The 12158-nt window shown below is 41.8% G+C and overlaps 1 protein-coding gene and 1 long non-coding RNA gene across 7 annotated transcripts in view; one reads left to right on the top strand and one right to left on the bottom strand.

Annotated features, from left to right (window-relative positions):
* cntn2 (contactin 2) overlaps positions 1-12158 on the bottom strand; it is a 96282-nt gene that overhangs the window by 17496 nt on the left and 66628 nt on the right. The gene's annotated exons all lie outside the window — the stretch shown is intronic.
* On the top strand, positions 10042-11883 carry LOC119021088. The gene is made up of 3 exons (XR_005075475.1): positions 10042-10098; positions 11077-11318; positions 11571-11883. It is a non-coding gene; the product is annotated as an uncharacterized LOC119021088 (long non-coding RNA).

The raw sequence follows: 12158 nt of genomic DNA, 5'->3' as shown, positions 1-12158 counted from the left end.
TGAGTTACTGTTACCTTTCTATCAGCTCGAACCAGTCTGGCCATTCTCCCCTGACCTCTGGCATCAACAAGGCATTTTTGCCCACAGAACAGCCGCTCACTGGATATTTTCTCTTTTTCAGACCATTCTCTGTAAACGCTAGAGATGGTTGTGCGTGAAAATCCCAGGAGATCAGCAGTTCCTGAAATACTCAGACCAACCCGTCTGGCACCAACAACCATGCCACGTTCAAAGTCACTTAAATCACCTTTCTTCCCCATTCTGATGCTCGGTTTGAACTGCAGCAGATCGTTTTGACCATGTCTACATGCATAAATGCATTGAGTTGCTGCCATGTGAATGGCTGATTAGGAATTTGCTAAATGCAAACGAGCAGTTGGACAGGTGTGCCTAATAAAGTGGCCGGTGAGTGTACTGTTCCATTTCTTCTATAAACACTGGGAAATTATTTTTTTTGTTTGTGAATTTACACTTGTGAAAATGAAACTTAGCTAGCAGTAGAATTAGATTAAGAAGAAAGATAGCGTTCTCATCTTTGCTACTATGATCACAACAACCAAATTAAACATTTTTTAACATTTTATAAGACAAAGTCTGGGAAAATACAAGCAGCTATAAATTTATTAATTTCATTCCACAGCTCACAAGTAAATTCATAGTACCAAAATAAATGAGAGCATGTTTACATCAAAGTCATTCTTCAATTTTTGTAAGAAGTGTTTGACTGGTTAGAATCTGTGGATCAGCTTAAATGAAACTTCATTTACTGTATTAGTTAGAAGAAACTTCTGTGGTAATGACCAGACTTTTTTTGCAACTGATATTACTAACAAAATTGCTCCTGTAAAATGTTGCTGTATGAGCAGAATCCAGATCCCCCTGAAACAAGGCTCTCACTTTCGAATTCATACCTCTAATAAGAGAAAAGCAGAGTTTACCTAATGAAGTTTCTATTGGATCAGAAGGTGACAATGACAGGGGTGGAGAGTGGTCAGCATTCTTAAATAATAAACATAAACCAGATGGGATTGCATCAAAAACTATAGAAAATACTTTTGGAGTTACAGGTATATTGTATTGGGTGAGAAATTCAGTAGTTGTTCAGAAGTCCCCTATAATTAAATAACTGACTCACTAAAATAATACCATTGTTGGTACTATTTATCATAAAAGAGTTACGTATTCTTGTACAAAATATTGCAGTTATTCCAAATATAGCATCTCTGTGGGGAAAAAATGTGCTTGTAAATCAGTGCCCATGTTAAAAGGACCTGCTGATGAAAGTTGGAGAGTTTAAGAGGGATTTTCTGAATATAATAATTACAGAGCAGAATTAATTTCAGGCCACCTAGATGGGAAAAGACATGGTGAGAGATAAAGTTCCAAACAGAGGTTGGATTTTTTAGATATTGTTTAATCCAGTTTATTTTAAACGTATTATTGAGAGAGATGAAGTCTATAAAGTTTAGTCCACCTTTGTCATATTAATTTAAAACAACAGATTTTTGCATGTAGTGTGTTTTGTTTTTCCATAAGAAGTTACTGAGCATCCTATCAACAGATTTACATATGGACAGCCTTGACAAACACCGCGATTTAAAGGAAATCTTGGAGAGATGCTGTGACTTAGTTTAATAGGGCTGTTTCCATTTGTATATAATGTTTTAACTGCTTTACAAAAGAAATTGCCAAAACCAAATTTGCTTGGAGTTACCATCATAAAGTCATGCTCTAAGGAATCAAAAGCTTTATAAAAGTCGAAGAAAAAAATATAACTGTCATCTTGAATAAGATCTGAGTAATCTATTATATCTAAAACTAACCTTGCATTATTAGAGATATGTCTGTTTTGCAAAAAACCTGATAGATAGACATTGATCTACTACGGTATCTAGTAGAGATTTCAGCCTGTTAGCTAGTTCAAGTGCAAACATTTTGTAATCGCTATTTAGTAAGGATATCAGGCGCAAATGATCTAATATGAGGTGCTCTTTCTTTGGTTTAGGAATGAGGGTGATAAGACCTTGACATAATGTAGGGGGGAGTGAACCTCTGTCTGTACTTTCTGCATATACTTCTTTTAGAAATGGGGCTGAACTTTCATAGAACTGCTTGTAGAATTCGGCTGTAAAGCCATCTATTCCAGGTGATTTATTGCTCTTTAAATGATTTATAGCGTTGATGATTTCATTCAATACAATAGGGCAGTCGCAGAAAATACTATCTGCTTCACTCAGCTGATTAATATTAGAAATAGAGTCAAATAAATCTGAGCTAGATTGATGGCAGTACTTGGAGGTATAAAGATTACTGTAAAATTCAGCAGAATAATTAGCTATTCTCTTTTAATCTTCACTAATCAACCCATCCATTTTCATTTGCTGTATAGTATTGTTTTTAGCCTGTTGTTTTTCTAATCTGAAAAAGTAGGCAGAATTCTGCTCACCTTCTTCGAGCCAACTTCTATGCGATCTAACAAATGCTCCCTCAGCTTTTCGCTTGTAAATCTCATCCAACCTATGCAGTTGCTCATTACACTCAATGTTTTCTGACTCACTGAGAGCCTCTAGTGGTCTGGATGATAAAGAAGTAATCATAAGTATAGTGCCATTTTCTTCTGCTTTTATTTTTGCCAAGTCACCACTGTATTTTCTCAGATATTTAGCAATCTCATATTTCATTAATTCGCAATGATTGCTATATACATTTTCAAGCAGAGCTTTGTTCCAATACTGTCCGATCAATCTTTCAATTTCAGAAGTTACATCTTTATATTTAAGAAGGGTGCTAAGTTTCCAGTATGAGGATTTAGCAGAGGAGGGAGAAGACAAAAAAGGAATATTTATACTGATAGTTTTATGATCACATAACGGCGAAGGTAGAATGTCTGTTAAGACATTTTTCAGTTGTTTAGAGACCAGCCAGTAATCAATGCGTGACAAGCTAGACTTGTTGTGCCATGCATAGGATTTCTGTGATACATGTATATACATGCCACCTGTCCATTTGATTATCCAGTGTAATATTGAAATCTCAACCAAATAGTATTGAAGAATTTGGAAATTTTGAGAGCCAGTGGAGCAGTCTTTTTTCTATCAATATAAATGACATTTTCTGCTTGTGAATTAAATCCATACACACTAACTAAAATGTAAATTAAATTTGCAATTTCTAGAACAAGGAATATAAAATGACCATCTTTGTCGCAGTCTGAAAATAAAACTTCCCCATTAAAACGATTTCTCAAAATGCAAACACCGGCTGAACGTTCTGACCCATGGGACATCCATAAATTTCAGCTCCATTTACAGAAGCACAGCCACCAACGTGAAGTTGAAGAAAGCCAGCTTGTTTTCTTAACATGCCTTTTCCACAGCAGGCCACGGCTGGTTCCTCTCGTGTCTGTCCTCTGCCGACAAGTAATCTGCCAGCTTCAGGTTGTTGCTCTTCAGGAAGGATGATTTTTTCGCTGCATGCCAGATGGCATTGCGATACATTCGGGTGGTGAATTGCATTATGATGCCTCTGGGTTGGTTGTTGGTCGGCTTCCTGGGCCCAAGGCGATGTACCGTATCAACGACGTCTGGTAGTTTATCTTTGGCCTGGCACACCTGAATAACTTCTTTAAGGACGTCCTGCTTTTCCTTCTCCTCCAAGCAATAGAGTTTCAGGTCCTAGCGGCGGGTGTAGTTCTCCAGATGAGCTAAGCGTTTCTCTCGTGTGTCACGGCTCGCTTCGTGTTCTTTAATCTTCGACTCGCTGTGATCAACTCTGTGCTTCATGGTATTGATATCAGCACAGACAAACTCAAATGCTTCTGTGAGACCTGTAATCTGTGTAGCGTTTTCCTTGACTGCTTCTTTGCCTTCTGCCATCACACTTGAGTTGTTATTAACTATCTTTTCCAGGGCATCTGCTGTGTTGTTTATCAGCTGCGAGAAAGAAGAAAACTGGGAGAGGATGGTAGCCGTCTCTGTGTCTTCAACTCTTCTCTGCTTACTGCAAGAGGCTTAGTTGGTGTAATGGGAAGAGGTGGATAATCTTCTTCCATAAATGATACCTGTACTTGGCAGTTATCTGCGTCAAAGTAATTATGCATGCTGTCAATGAGAGTATTCTTGGCTCCAGTTAGCCCGTCAGTGGTGGGGGGAATGGGCGTAGAAGGCTTGCTAATAGAGTTAGCAGCACTCGCTAGCATCTTTAAAGCATCGCTTTTGCTTTTGTCAGAGCTTTTCATTTTGGGTTTCGACAGCCGGGTAAAGATGCTGTTGTTATCAGTTAAGGTGGTTTGTCTGTTCGCATCCAACACTTTTAAAAAACAGGTTTGCGGAGCTCGTCCAAATGTTCGTGAATAGAGCTCCATGTTGTACCACTCCCCAACAGTACAATAAGATACAGATCAACTGTGAACAAATCCACTGTCTGTGGCTCCACCCAGTGGCCCAAATTTGATTAGTAAGAATCCACCGTTCCCGAAGCAACACAACCAATCAGAGCCGGGGGGGGTGGGGGGGTGGGTGTAGACGGTTGCAATCATTGGACCAGGGGAGGGGGGAGACGGAGGGACGGACGCTCACTCGTCACCCTCACAAAGTTCTTGGCTCCAGTTAGCCCGTCAGTGGTGGGGGGAATGGGCGTAGAAGGCTTGCTAATAGAGTTAGCAGCACTTGCTAGCATCTTTAAAGCATCGCTTTTTCTTTTGTCAGAGCTTTTCATTTTGGGTTTCGACAGCCGGGTAAAGATGCTGTTGTTATCAGTTAAGGTGGTTTGTCTGTTTGCATCTAACACTTTTAAAAAACAGGTTTGCGGAGCTCGTCAACAAATCCACTGTCTGTGGCTCCACCCAGTGGCCCAAATTTGATTAGTAAGAATCCACCGTTCCCGAAGCAACACAACCAATCAGAGCCGGGGGGGTGGAGACGGTCGCAATCATTGGACCAGGGGAGGGGGGGAGACGGACGGACGGACGCTCACTCGTCACCCTCACAAAGCAGCTAACATTGAAAATTATTGTACATTGTAGTGGCGCTGAGCTAGCAGTATAGCGGCGCTGCGCCACCGTTCCATTGTCTGGGGAGAACCCTGAAGAGAATGAATAAGAAGACTGATGAAGAAAAGCAGTGTAAAAACAAAGAATAGGGCTGAGCCAGAGAGAAATCTTGGATAAATATCAGAGGTGACGGGAGCTGCAGGATTTGTAAGGACTCAAGAGTGACGCAGGGTTTGCTGTTCTTCTGCTGTACATCCAAGGACCCATACGGCGTTGCACCAGGTTGATTAGCTGGTAACTCCGTCTACTAGGGCTGCTCGATTACAGAAATAAATCACAATCACGATTATTTTGGTCCAAATTGAAATCACATGGGGAGTGGCTATGGCGCGGAGCTGAGCGGTCACATTTTTGAGCTCTCTGTAAGAATCTGCAACTTTTTTATTATCCTGAGTAAAAGCGAATGCACTCCTTTATCAAACTAAAGCTAAGTGTATCTGTAATCTAAGACATGTTGACCAAACAACCTAAATACACCTCAGGCCACCAGAAAAAGGCTTGAGGAAAAAGAGGAAGATGCTAGCATGCTAACCACCATTGAGCAAACTCCTGGAGCAGTGGGGATCTTAGAGGCAATTGCAGTCCTGAAAAAAAACTTTGACTCCAAATTTGATGGAGTTTTAGCCGCAATAAATGGGATCAAGTCAGACTTTAAAGACTTTTCAGGTAGACTGGAACAAGCAGAGGATCATATTGGTGCCATGGAGGATGATATTACCGGTGAGAAAACCAAAATTGTGACACTGGAGAGGCAAGTGTCTGAGCTCACCTCTAAGGTGGATGACCTGGAAAACACTAGCCATCGTTCAAATCTTAGACTGGTGAATCTCCCGGAGAAAGTTGAAAAGGGCAATGCAGCTGCTTTTCTGGAAGAGTGGCTACACGACGTCCTGGGAGACCGTCCCTGCCCCGCTGGTTATCGAAAGAGCACATAGACTACCAGGTGTGCCACAATCCTCTGCTCCGTAAGTTATGATAATGAAGTTTTTAAACTTCCATGACAAGATCCGAGTCATGCAAGCGGCTAGAAAGAATGGCAAGATCGTGTATGAAGGCCACCATGTCATGTTTTTTCAAGAGATCTCCACTGAGCTGCACAAGAAAAGAAAGCGCTTTGACGGAGTGAAACAAGGACTTTGTGACTTGAAGATGGACTACGGCATCATTTACCCCGCTAAACTCAGGCTGTTCCACGAAGGGAAAACTTGCGTGTTTGCTGATCCTGCAGGTGTGGAGTTGTTTATCAAAGAATTGGAAACCTAGTAGGCTAGCTGGCCATGGCTTGCGGGATTGCACTGGGATGGCAAACGGTATGAACATTCAACTTCATCTGTGTTTTGCATCTACTAAGGAAAAGTACTGTCTGTCTCATGCATGTGGTAACAACGCTTTTCTATGGTGCACCTGGTTGCAACTATACACTGACGTGGTTTTAATCCCACACACCATACAGATACGCATATAGCCTACATATATTTCATTTGCTTGTAGTAATAAGCCGATTGTGACCAGGGGGTTTGTTGATGAATGAAAAAATAATCATGATTAACATACATACATTAACATGACCTTTGGAGGAGATTAAAGTCAAATAAACTAGAATTCTCCTGTTATCCTCCTCGATTTAAGTCTTACTCGTGTATCCATTATTTTCGAATTTCCAATTCTGTGTTCTCCTCTGTGATAGAATGTAACTACAACAGTATACTACTGCCAGACCACTCTCCTACTTCACTTAGGGTAGTTAAAGGCAATGGAGATAAAAGATTGAGATTTCATCCCAGATGACTTTCTGATTCAATGTTCCTGCAATATTTAGAGGCACAAATTGAGTTGTTCTTTACTACAAACATGGAAGAAACCTCTGCGATTATCAGATGGGAGGCCTTTAAGGCCTACATCAGAGGCATGATCATATCTTATACTAGTTCAACAACAAAAAAACTCAAATTAAAAATGAATGAGCTTGACCACAAAATCAGACAATTGGAAAGTCCTTTTTGGACGGCTCTACAAAAGCAAAACAAAAACTAACATTACTTAAAGCCCAATACGAGGAATTGTCCACATCTAAAGCAGAAAATAGTTTAATCCAGCTCTATGATCTCTATGTTATTACCAATATGCGGGGAGGTAAAGCCACAGGCCCGGACGGTCTACCAGTTGATATCTATAAGATTTTCAAAGACAAATTAACTGAACCTATTTTATCTATGTATGAGGAGGCCCGAACCCGGCCCAAATTGACGGGTCCGGTCGGTTTTGTCGGGCCGAAAAAATACTCAAATGAGGCGGGTCAGGTTGGGCCTCAGGCTTTGTTTTTATAAAACACATTTCATAAAACTCATTTCTTGCAGGTTGTAAATTATATATTGTTTGTTGTGAATCATCGCTGTTCACGTGTGGTTAAGAGTAAGTCTGGCTGCCTGCTTTATGGGGAGGGGCAGACGTTCTGCTGCCATAGCTGAGCCATAACGCAGCAGACACATACATGGTGGATGGGTGCCAGTCAGCAGGGCCGCGTTGAATGCTTTGGGGGAGGGAATGAATTGCGCATGCGCGTCTCTCTCAGAAAATCTCTAGGCCTCCTGTCCAGTGAAAAATGCCAAATAAATTTTCAGATTCAGCTTGATTATGTTAGTTCGGAGATTGTTTGACCCAAAAATCGAAATCACGATCAGAGTTTGATTAATTGCACAGCTCTACTGTCAACCACAATGTAAGGAATATTGTTTGTTACTCAGGGTATCTACAGTGACTCAGTATGTGGGACTCTGCAACACTGTAATTTAGTTTTATTGATCAGAAATAGAATAATCAGGGCTTATTTAGTTGCCAATGCCGTACCAAAGCAATGAGCATTCAGCCCGATGAGAATGCACCATCTTGGTTATCTGGTGTGCTCTGTTACTTTGGTTACAAGCCTGCTCATGCACAGCAGGCTCCTCTGTGGGGAGGGGCTTTGAAGGCAGGGCTACAGCACAGCACAGAGGAAGAAAGAGGGACCTGGGAGCTGTATCATTCAAATTTTCTGACTGAGTCCACTTTTTTCACATAACTATTGACTGCAGCTTTAATGTGTGGTGTAAACATTCTGACCTCATCACCCCCTGCTGGATAAGGACCTGGAGACTTAAGTAACGGAAACAAACCAGCCTGCAATTTACAGGAGACTAGAGCCTTGAGGTGGATGCCTGGAGTGTAGCTGTGGCTAATTAAGAAATAAACTGCAAAGATATAGTGTGATAATGTAATATTCAAGCAATGAGAAGTGTAGCAGAAGTTTGGAAGTTTACATATATCACCTTGGAGTAGGGCTGTAATCTCCTTGTCAACTGGTCGAATTACTGGTCAATACATTCTGGCTTGACCAAAATGCTGATTTGATTTTTGGTGTGTTAATTACATGCTGCTATGGCAGTGCGTAAACACACAGCAGGTCCTCTCCATCCCAATGCTGTGTGTCCTGCAGAGAAGGGTCTAACTGCAGAACCAGAGTGCCCCTAAGGCCCTGCCCCCACAGTTCTAGACGCAGCCATTTTAGGCGTACGCATGTGCGACTGCCACCATTTTAAACATGCGCGACTGCCACCATTTTAGAGGTATGCATGCCCGGAAACCTGCTCAACACTTAACCTCCAGCTACAGGACATACTGCTGAACTCTATCAAGGCAGTGTGTAACAGATCCGTGTTTCTTGGTTGTGGTAGTTTGTACCGCCACACTCGTACTGGGGTTTCTGCAATGCTTGACTTAATTACCAACATAAACATTAACTTACTATGCCCAGTTGCACAGCTACTATTTTATCATACATTAACAAAAATATAAAAATAAGCATCTATCCGTCGCATGTGCGCCGTGTTTCTCTCTCGTATCTATCTCGTAAACAGACTACTAGTCTTTATTTTTAATTAATTAAGCGGAAGGCTACCAAGGCTAGCAAGAGACAAAAAACAAGACAAAAAGAATATGCTGTGGTCCGAAGCTCAACCTGACCAAGTAATTGCTATACAGATACAGATACAGCTCTCTTGTGTGCTGCTTTTGGCTTCAGTGCCAAATAACTGGCTTAAGCTATTTTGGCCAAATAATGTTTCATCTCCTGTGTGTGTTCACCTGCTCTGTTGGATTTTGTTGTAAACTGTGTCCCCACATCTCAGCAATGTCTTACAGGCTGCCCAGTACATGATGACTGCATTGTTCAGCTGCTGCTGCTCACACAGGATGCATTGCAGCAGTGAATGTCTGGCAGATGTCTCCGCTCAGACAGCTGTGCATCACCTCAAGCTCATCCTTAGAACTCCTCTTCATCCCGGGGAAAGACTGCCCTCACATGGACCCTGCAGCTTGCCTCGTTTTCAATATACCTAAATTCTCTCATGTGACGCCCCTCTTCCGTGACCGCCACTGGCTTCCTGTTGATGCCCACCTCCGATTCAAGACCATGGTGCTAGCCTTCAAGGCCAGCAACGAAAAACACCGGTCTACCTCTATAAACACTGGTCAGACCACACACCCCAGTGCAAGCAATACGCTCTGCTACATCAGCAGACCGGCTGGTACCGCCATCACTGAGGGCAAACAAAGCCCACTCAGCAAAGTTGTGACCTTTCTTTGGTCTGGCGCCTCAGTGGTGGAATGAAGTCCCGACTGTCATGACTCCTGTTTGTGTTGTTTCTGGTTTTTGGTTTTTGGGTTTTGATTTCATGTCCTTTTTTTCTATGTCTTGTTGTGTTATGTGTTTTGTTTTTTCCTTGTCTTGTGTCTCATGTTCTGATTTTTCCATGCCCTCATGTGTCCTTTAAGTTCTCCTGTGTTCTCCCCTCTGGCTCCCTCTGTCTGTTGTCTTGTTCCCTCCTGGTCTGTTCCTCTGTGCTCCTCCCCCTCATTATCACACCTGGCTTCCTTCCTCCTCTCTCCTTACCTGTTCCTCGTCATGTCATTAGTGTCTGTGTATTTAGTCTCTGTGTTCCCCTCACTCCTTGTCTGGTCATTGTTTGCTGTTATCTGTTAGTTGTTGCCTGTCCATGCTCCTGTCTCGTTTGGTATGTCTTGGTTTTGAGTTTTCCATGTTTAAGTTGAACTTTGCCTTTTTCTTTTGCACTTTGTTGTACTGTTTTGTTTTGCTACTTTGTTTTGATGTTTTGTTGCTACTTTGCCATGTTGGTTTTGTTTGCTACTTTGCCTTGTGTCCCATTTTGTCTGTTTTTGCATTTCGGCTTTAGTTATTAAAAGCTCGCTTTTTGTTTCCCCTTATCCTTGCCTCCCGGGTGTACTGCATTTGGGTCCATCTTTCCCTTCCATAGTCTTCCCTTTAAGCCCCAACCTGACACTGACCAATATCAGGACACCATGACATCATGGTCAACGTGCTTCAGCGCGGTCAGCAATGGGTAAAAATGGCATGTGGAGTAACATTTTGACCATATGTTACACATTAGCACTTTAAACTGCAGAAGTAGGCATTACTCATATGCAACAGATTGTTAAAAATGACTACTCATTTTAGCTCAGTGTTTTTTGGCTTTAAATAACTTTTTAAAGATGACTGAGCACTGGGAGACGGAACGTGACTGATGTGTTTGGACAAAGGGGGACATCATCAAGTACTAGTCTGTTTGACACTGTAACTCACAGAGACTGGTGTTTTCAACTTAAAGTAACTGGCGAGTGCCTCTTAAGTAAATGTAGCAAGCAATGTAATTTTCATTTTCTTGCCTTAAACCCCTGAAGTCAGTCAACCAGCATTTAGTAGAAATGATGACAAAGATGAAGAAAAGATTAATGAACAGCTAGATCAACATCAATGTCAGTTGGACTAAAATTGTCATGATTGGACTTTGTGGTGGCTGGGGGTGGCTTTCTGGTGGCTAGAGCTGTGCTTGTCCACACGCCTGCAGTGCACAGGACTTAATCAGCACCTGCTTTTAAACCCAGACTGTCCCTCTACACGCTATCAGATTATTGTTGCTAGCTCCAGTAGTACCTGCCAGCGCCTTAATCCATCTTCTTCCCTCATCCAGTGTGACCAGACCATTCCTGTGGACCAGCTCCTCTACCACTTGCAACCCAGCCTCCCACACCTCTGCCACCCTGCACAACCCTGACTACCTGAGCCAGCTATATGCATAACCGTGACTCCCCCTGCACCACCTGCGCAGCCACCTGCCTGCGACTGATTTCATCATCACCTCTGTTCAATAAATTCACCTTTCAAATCCACTTTTAGGTCCACCTATTCACCACTACAACTGGTAGAGAAAAGGTCTGAAAGCCAAATACACGACTTTTAGTTAAATTCTAACATTTTCCCTCCAATGTCTGTTTAGCCAAATCTTTGATGTTCCCTCTGATCCAATACAACACACAAACAACAAAGTGTTTACAAGCCTTTATGGTGCTGTGACAGAATCTGATGAAATCAGCAGTAATTTATCCCCCAGTACATACACACAGCACTATGGGAAGTTACTTTTGATCTCAACTCTTAAGTAATTTTTTCTCTATCTTTCAACAGCTGTTTTGTCATGTGTTGAGGAGGCCTCACTCACCATGCAAATGACGGCAAGCTGTACAGCTGTACTGTGTGACATATTACTAAATAAGATATGTACATTAAATAGTGAACTGGACTTGTATAAGCAGATGTGCGCCAAAAAGAAAAGTTGTACATTCCATGAGTGCTATGTGGGCAATAATAGCTACCCAATGCAAAACAGAATCATTGAATTACAGTAAATTGTCATAACATGCAGTTGCTGTGCTGGCCAATAACTTTGGAAGCTGATTGTTGATATTAGAAAAAATAACGCAAAGACACACAGCCCTGTTTACATCAGTAGAGCAGCTCAACAGTTCTAGGTTCCTTGGAGTTATCATTGAGAACTTATCTTGGTCATCATGCATCACACCCTGGTTAAAAATTCATGGAAAAAGCTCTACTTCTGACTGAAACTTAGGAAGGTTAATTCTGGAGCAAGATTCTGGTCAACTTTCACAGAGGAGCAATAGAAAGCATTGTAGTGGCAAATACAAACAGGGTCATGATCATGCATATAAATTGATTTGAGAATACACCTTGCAGTTCTGTATTAACAGGGAATTT

Source organism: Acanthopagrus latus, chromosome 6 (genome assembly GCF_904848185.1).
Source record: "Acanthopagrus latus isolate v.2019 chromosome 6, fAcaLat1.1, whole genome shotgun sequence".
In the NCBI taxonomy this organism is placed as follows: Eukaryota; Metazoa; Chordata; class Actinopteri; order Spariformes; family Sparidae; genus Acanthopagrus; species Acanthopagrus latus.
Note: the sequence above shows the minus strand (reverse complement) of the source record. Positions and strands in the feature narration are given on the sequence as shown.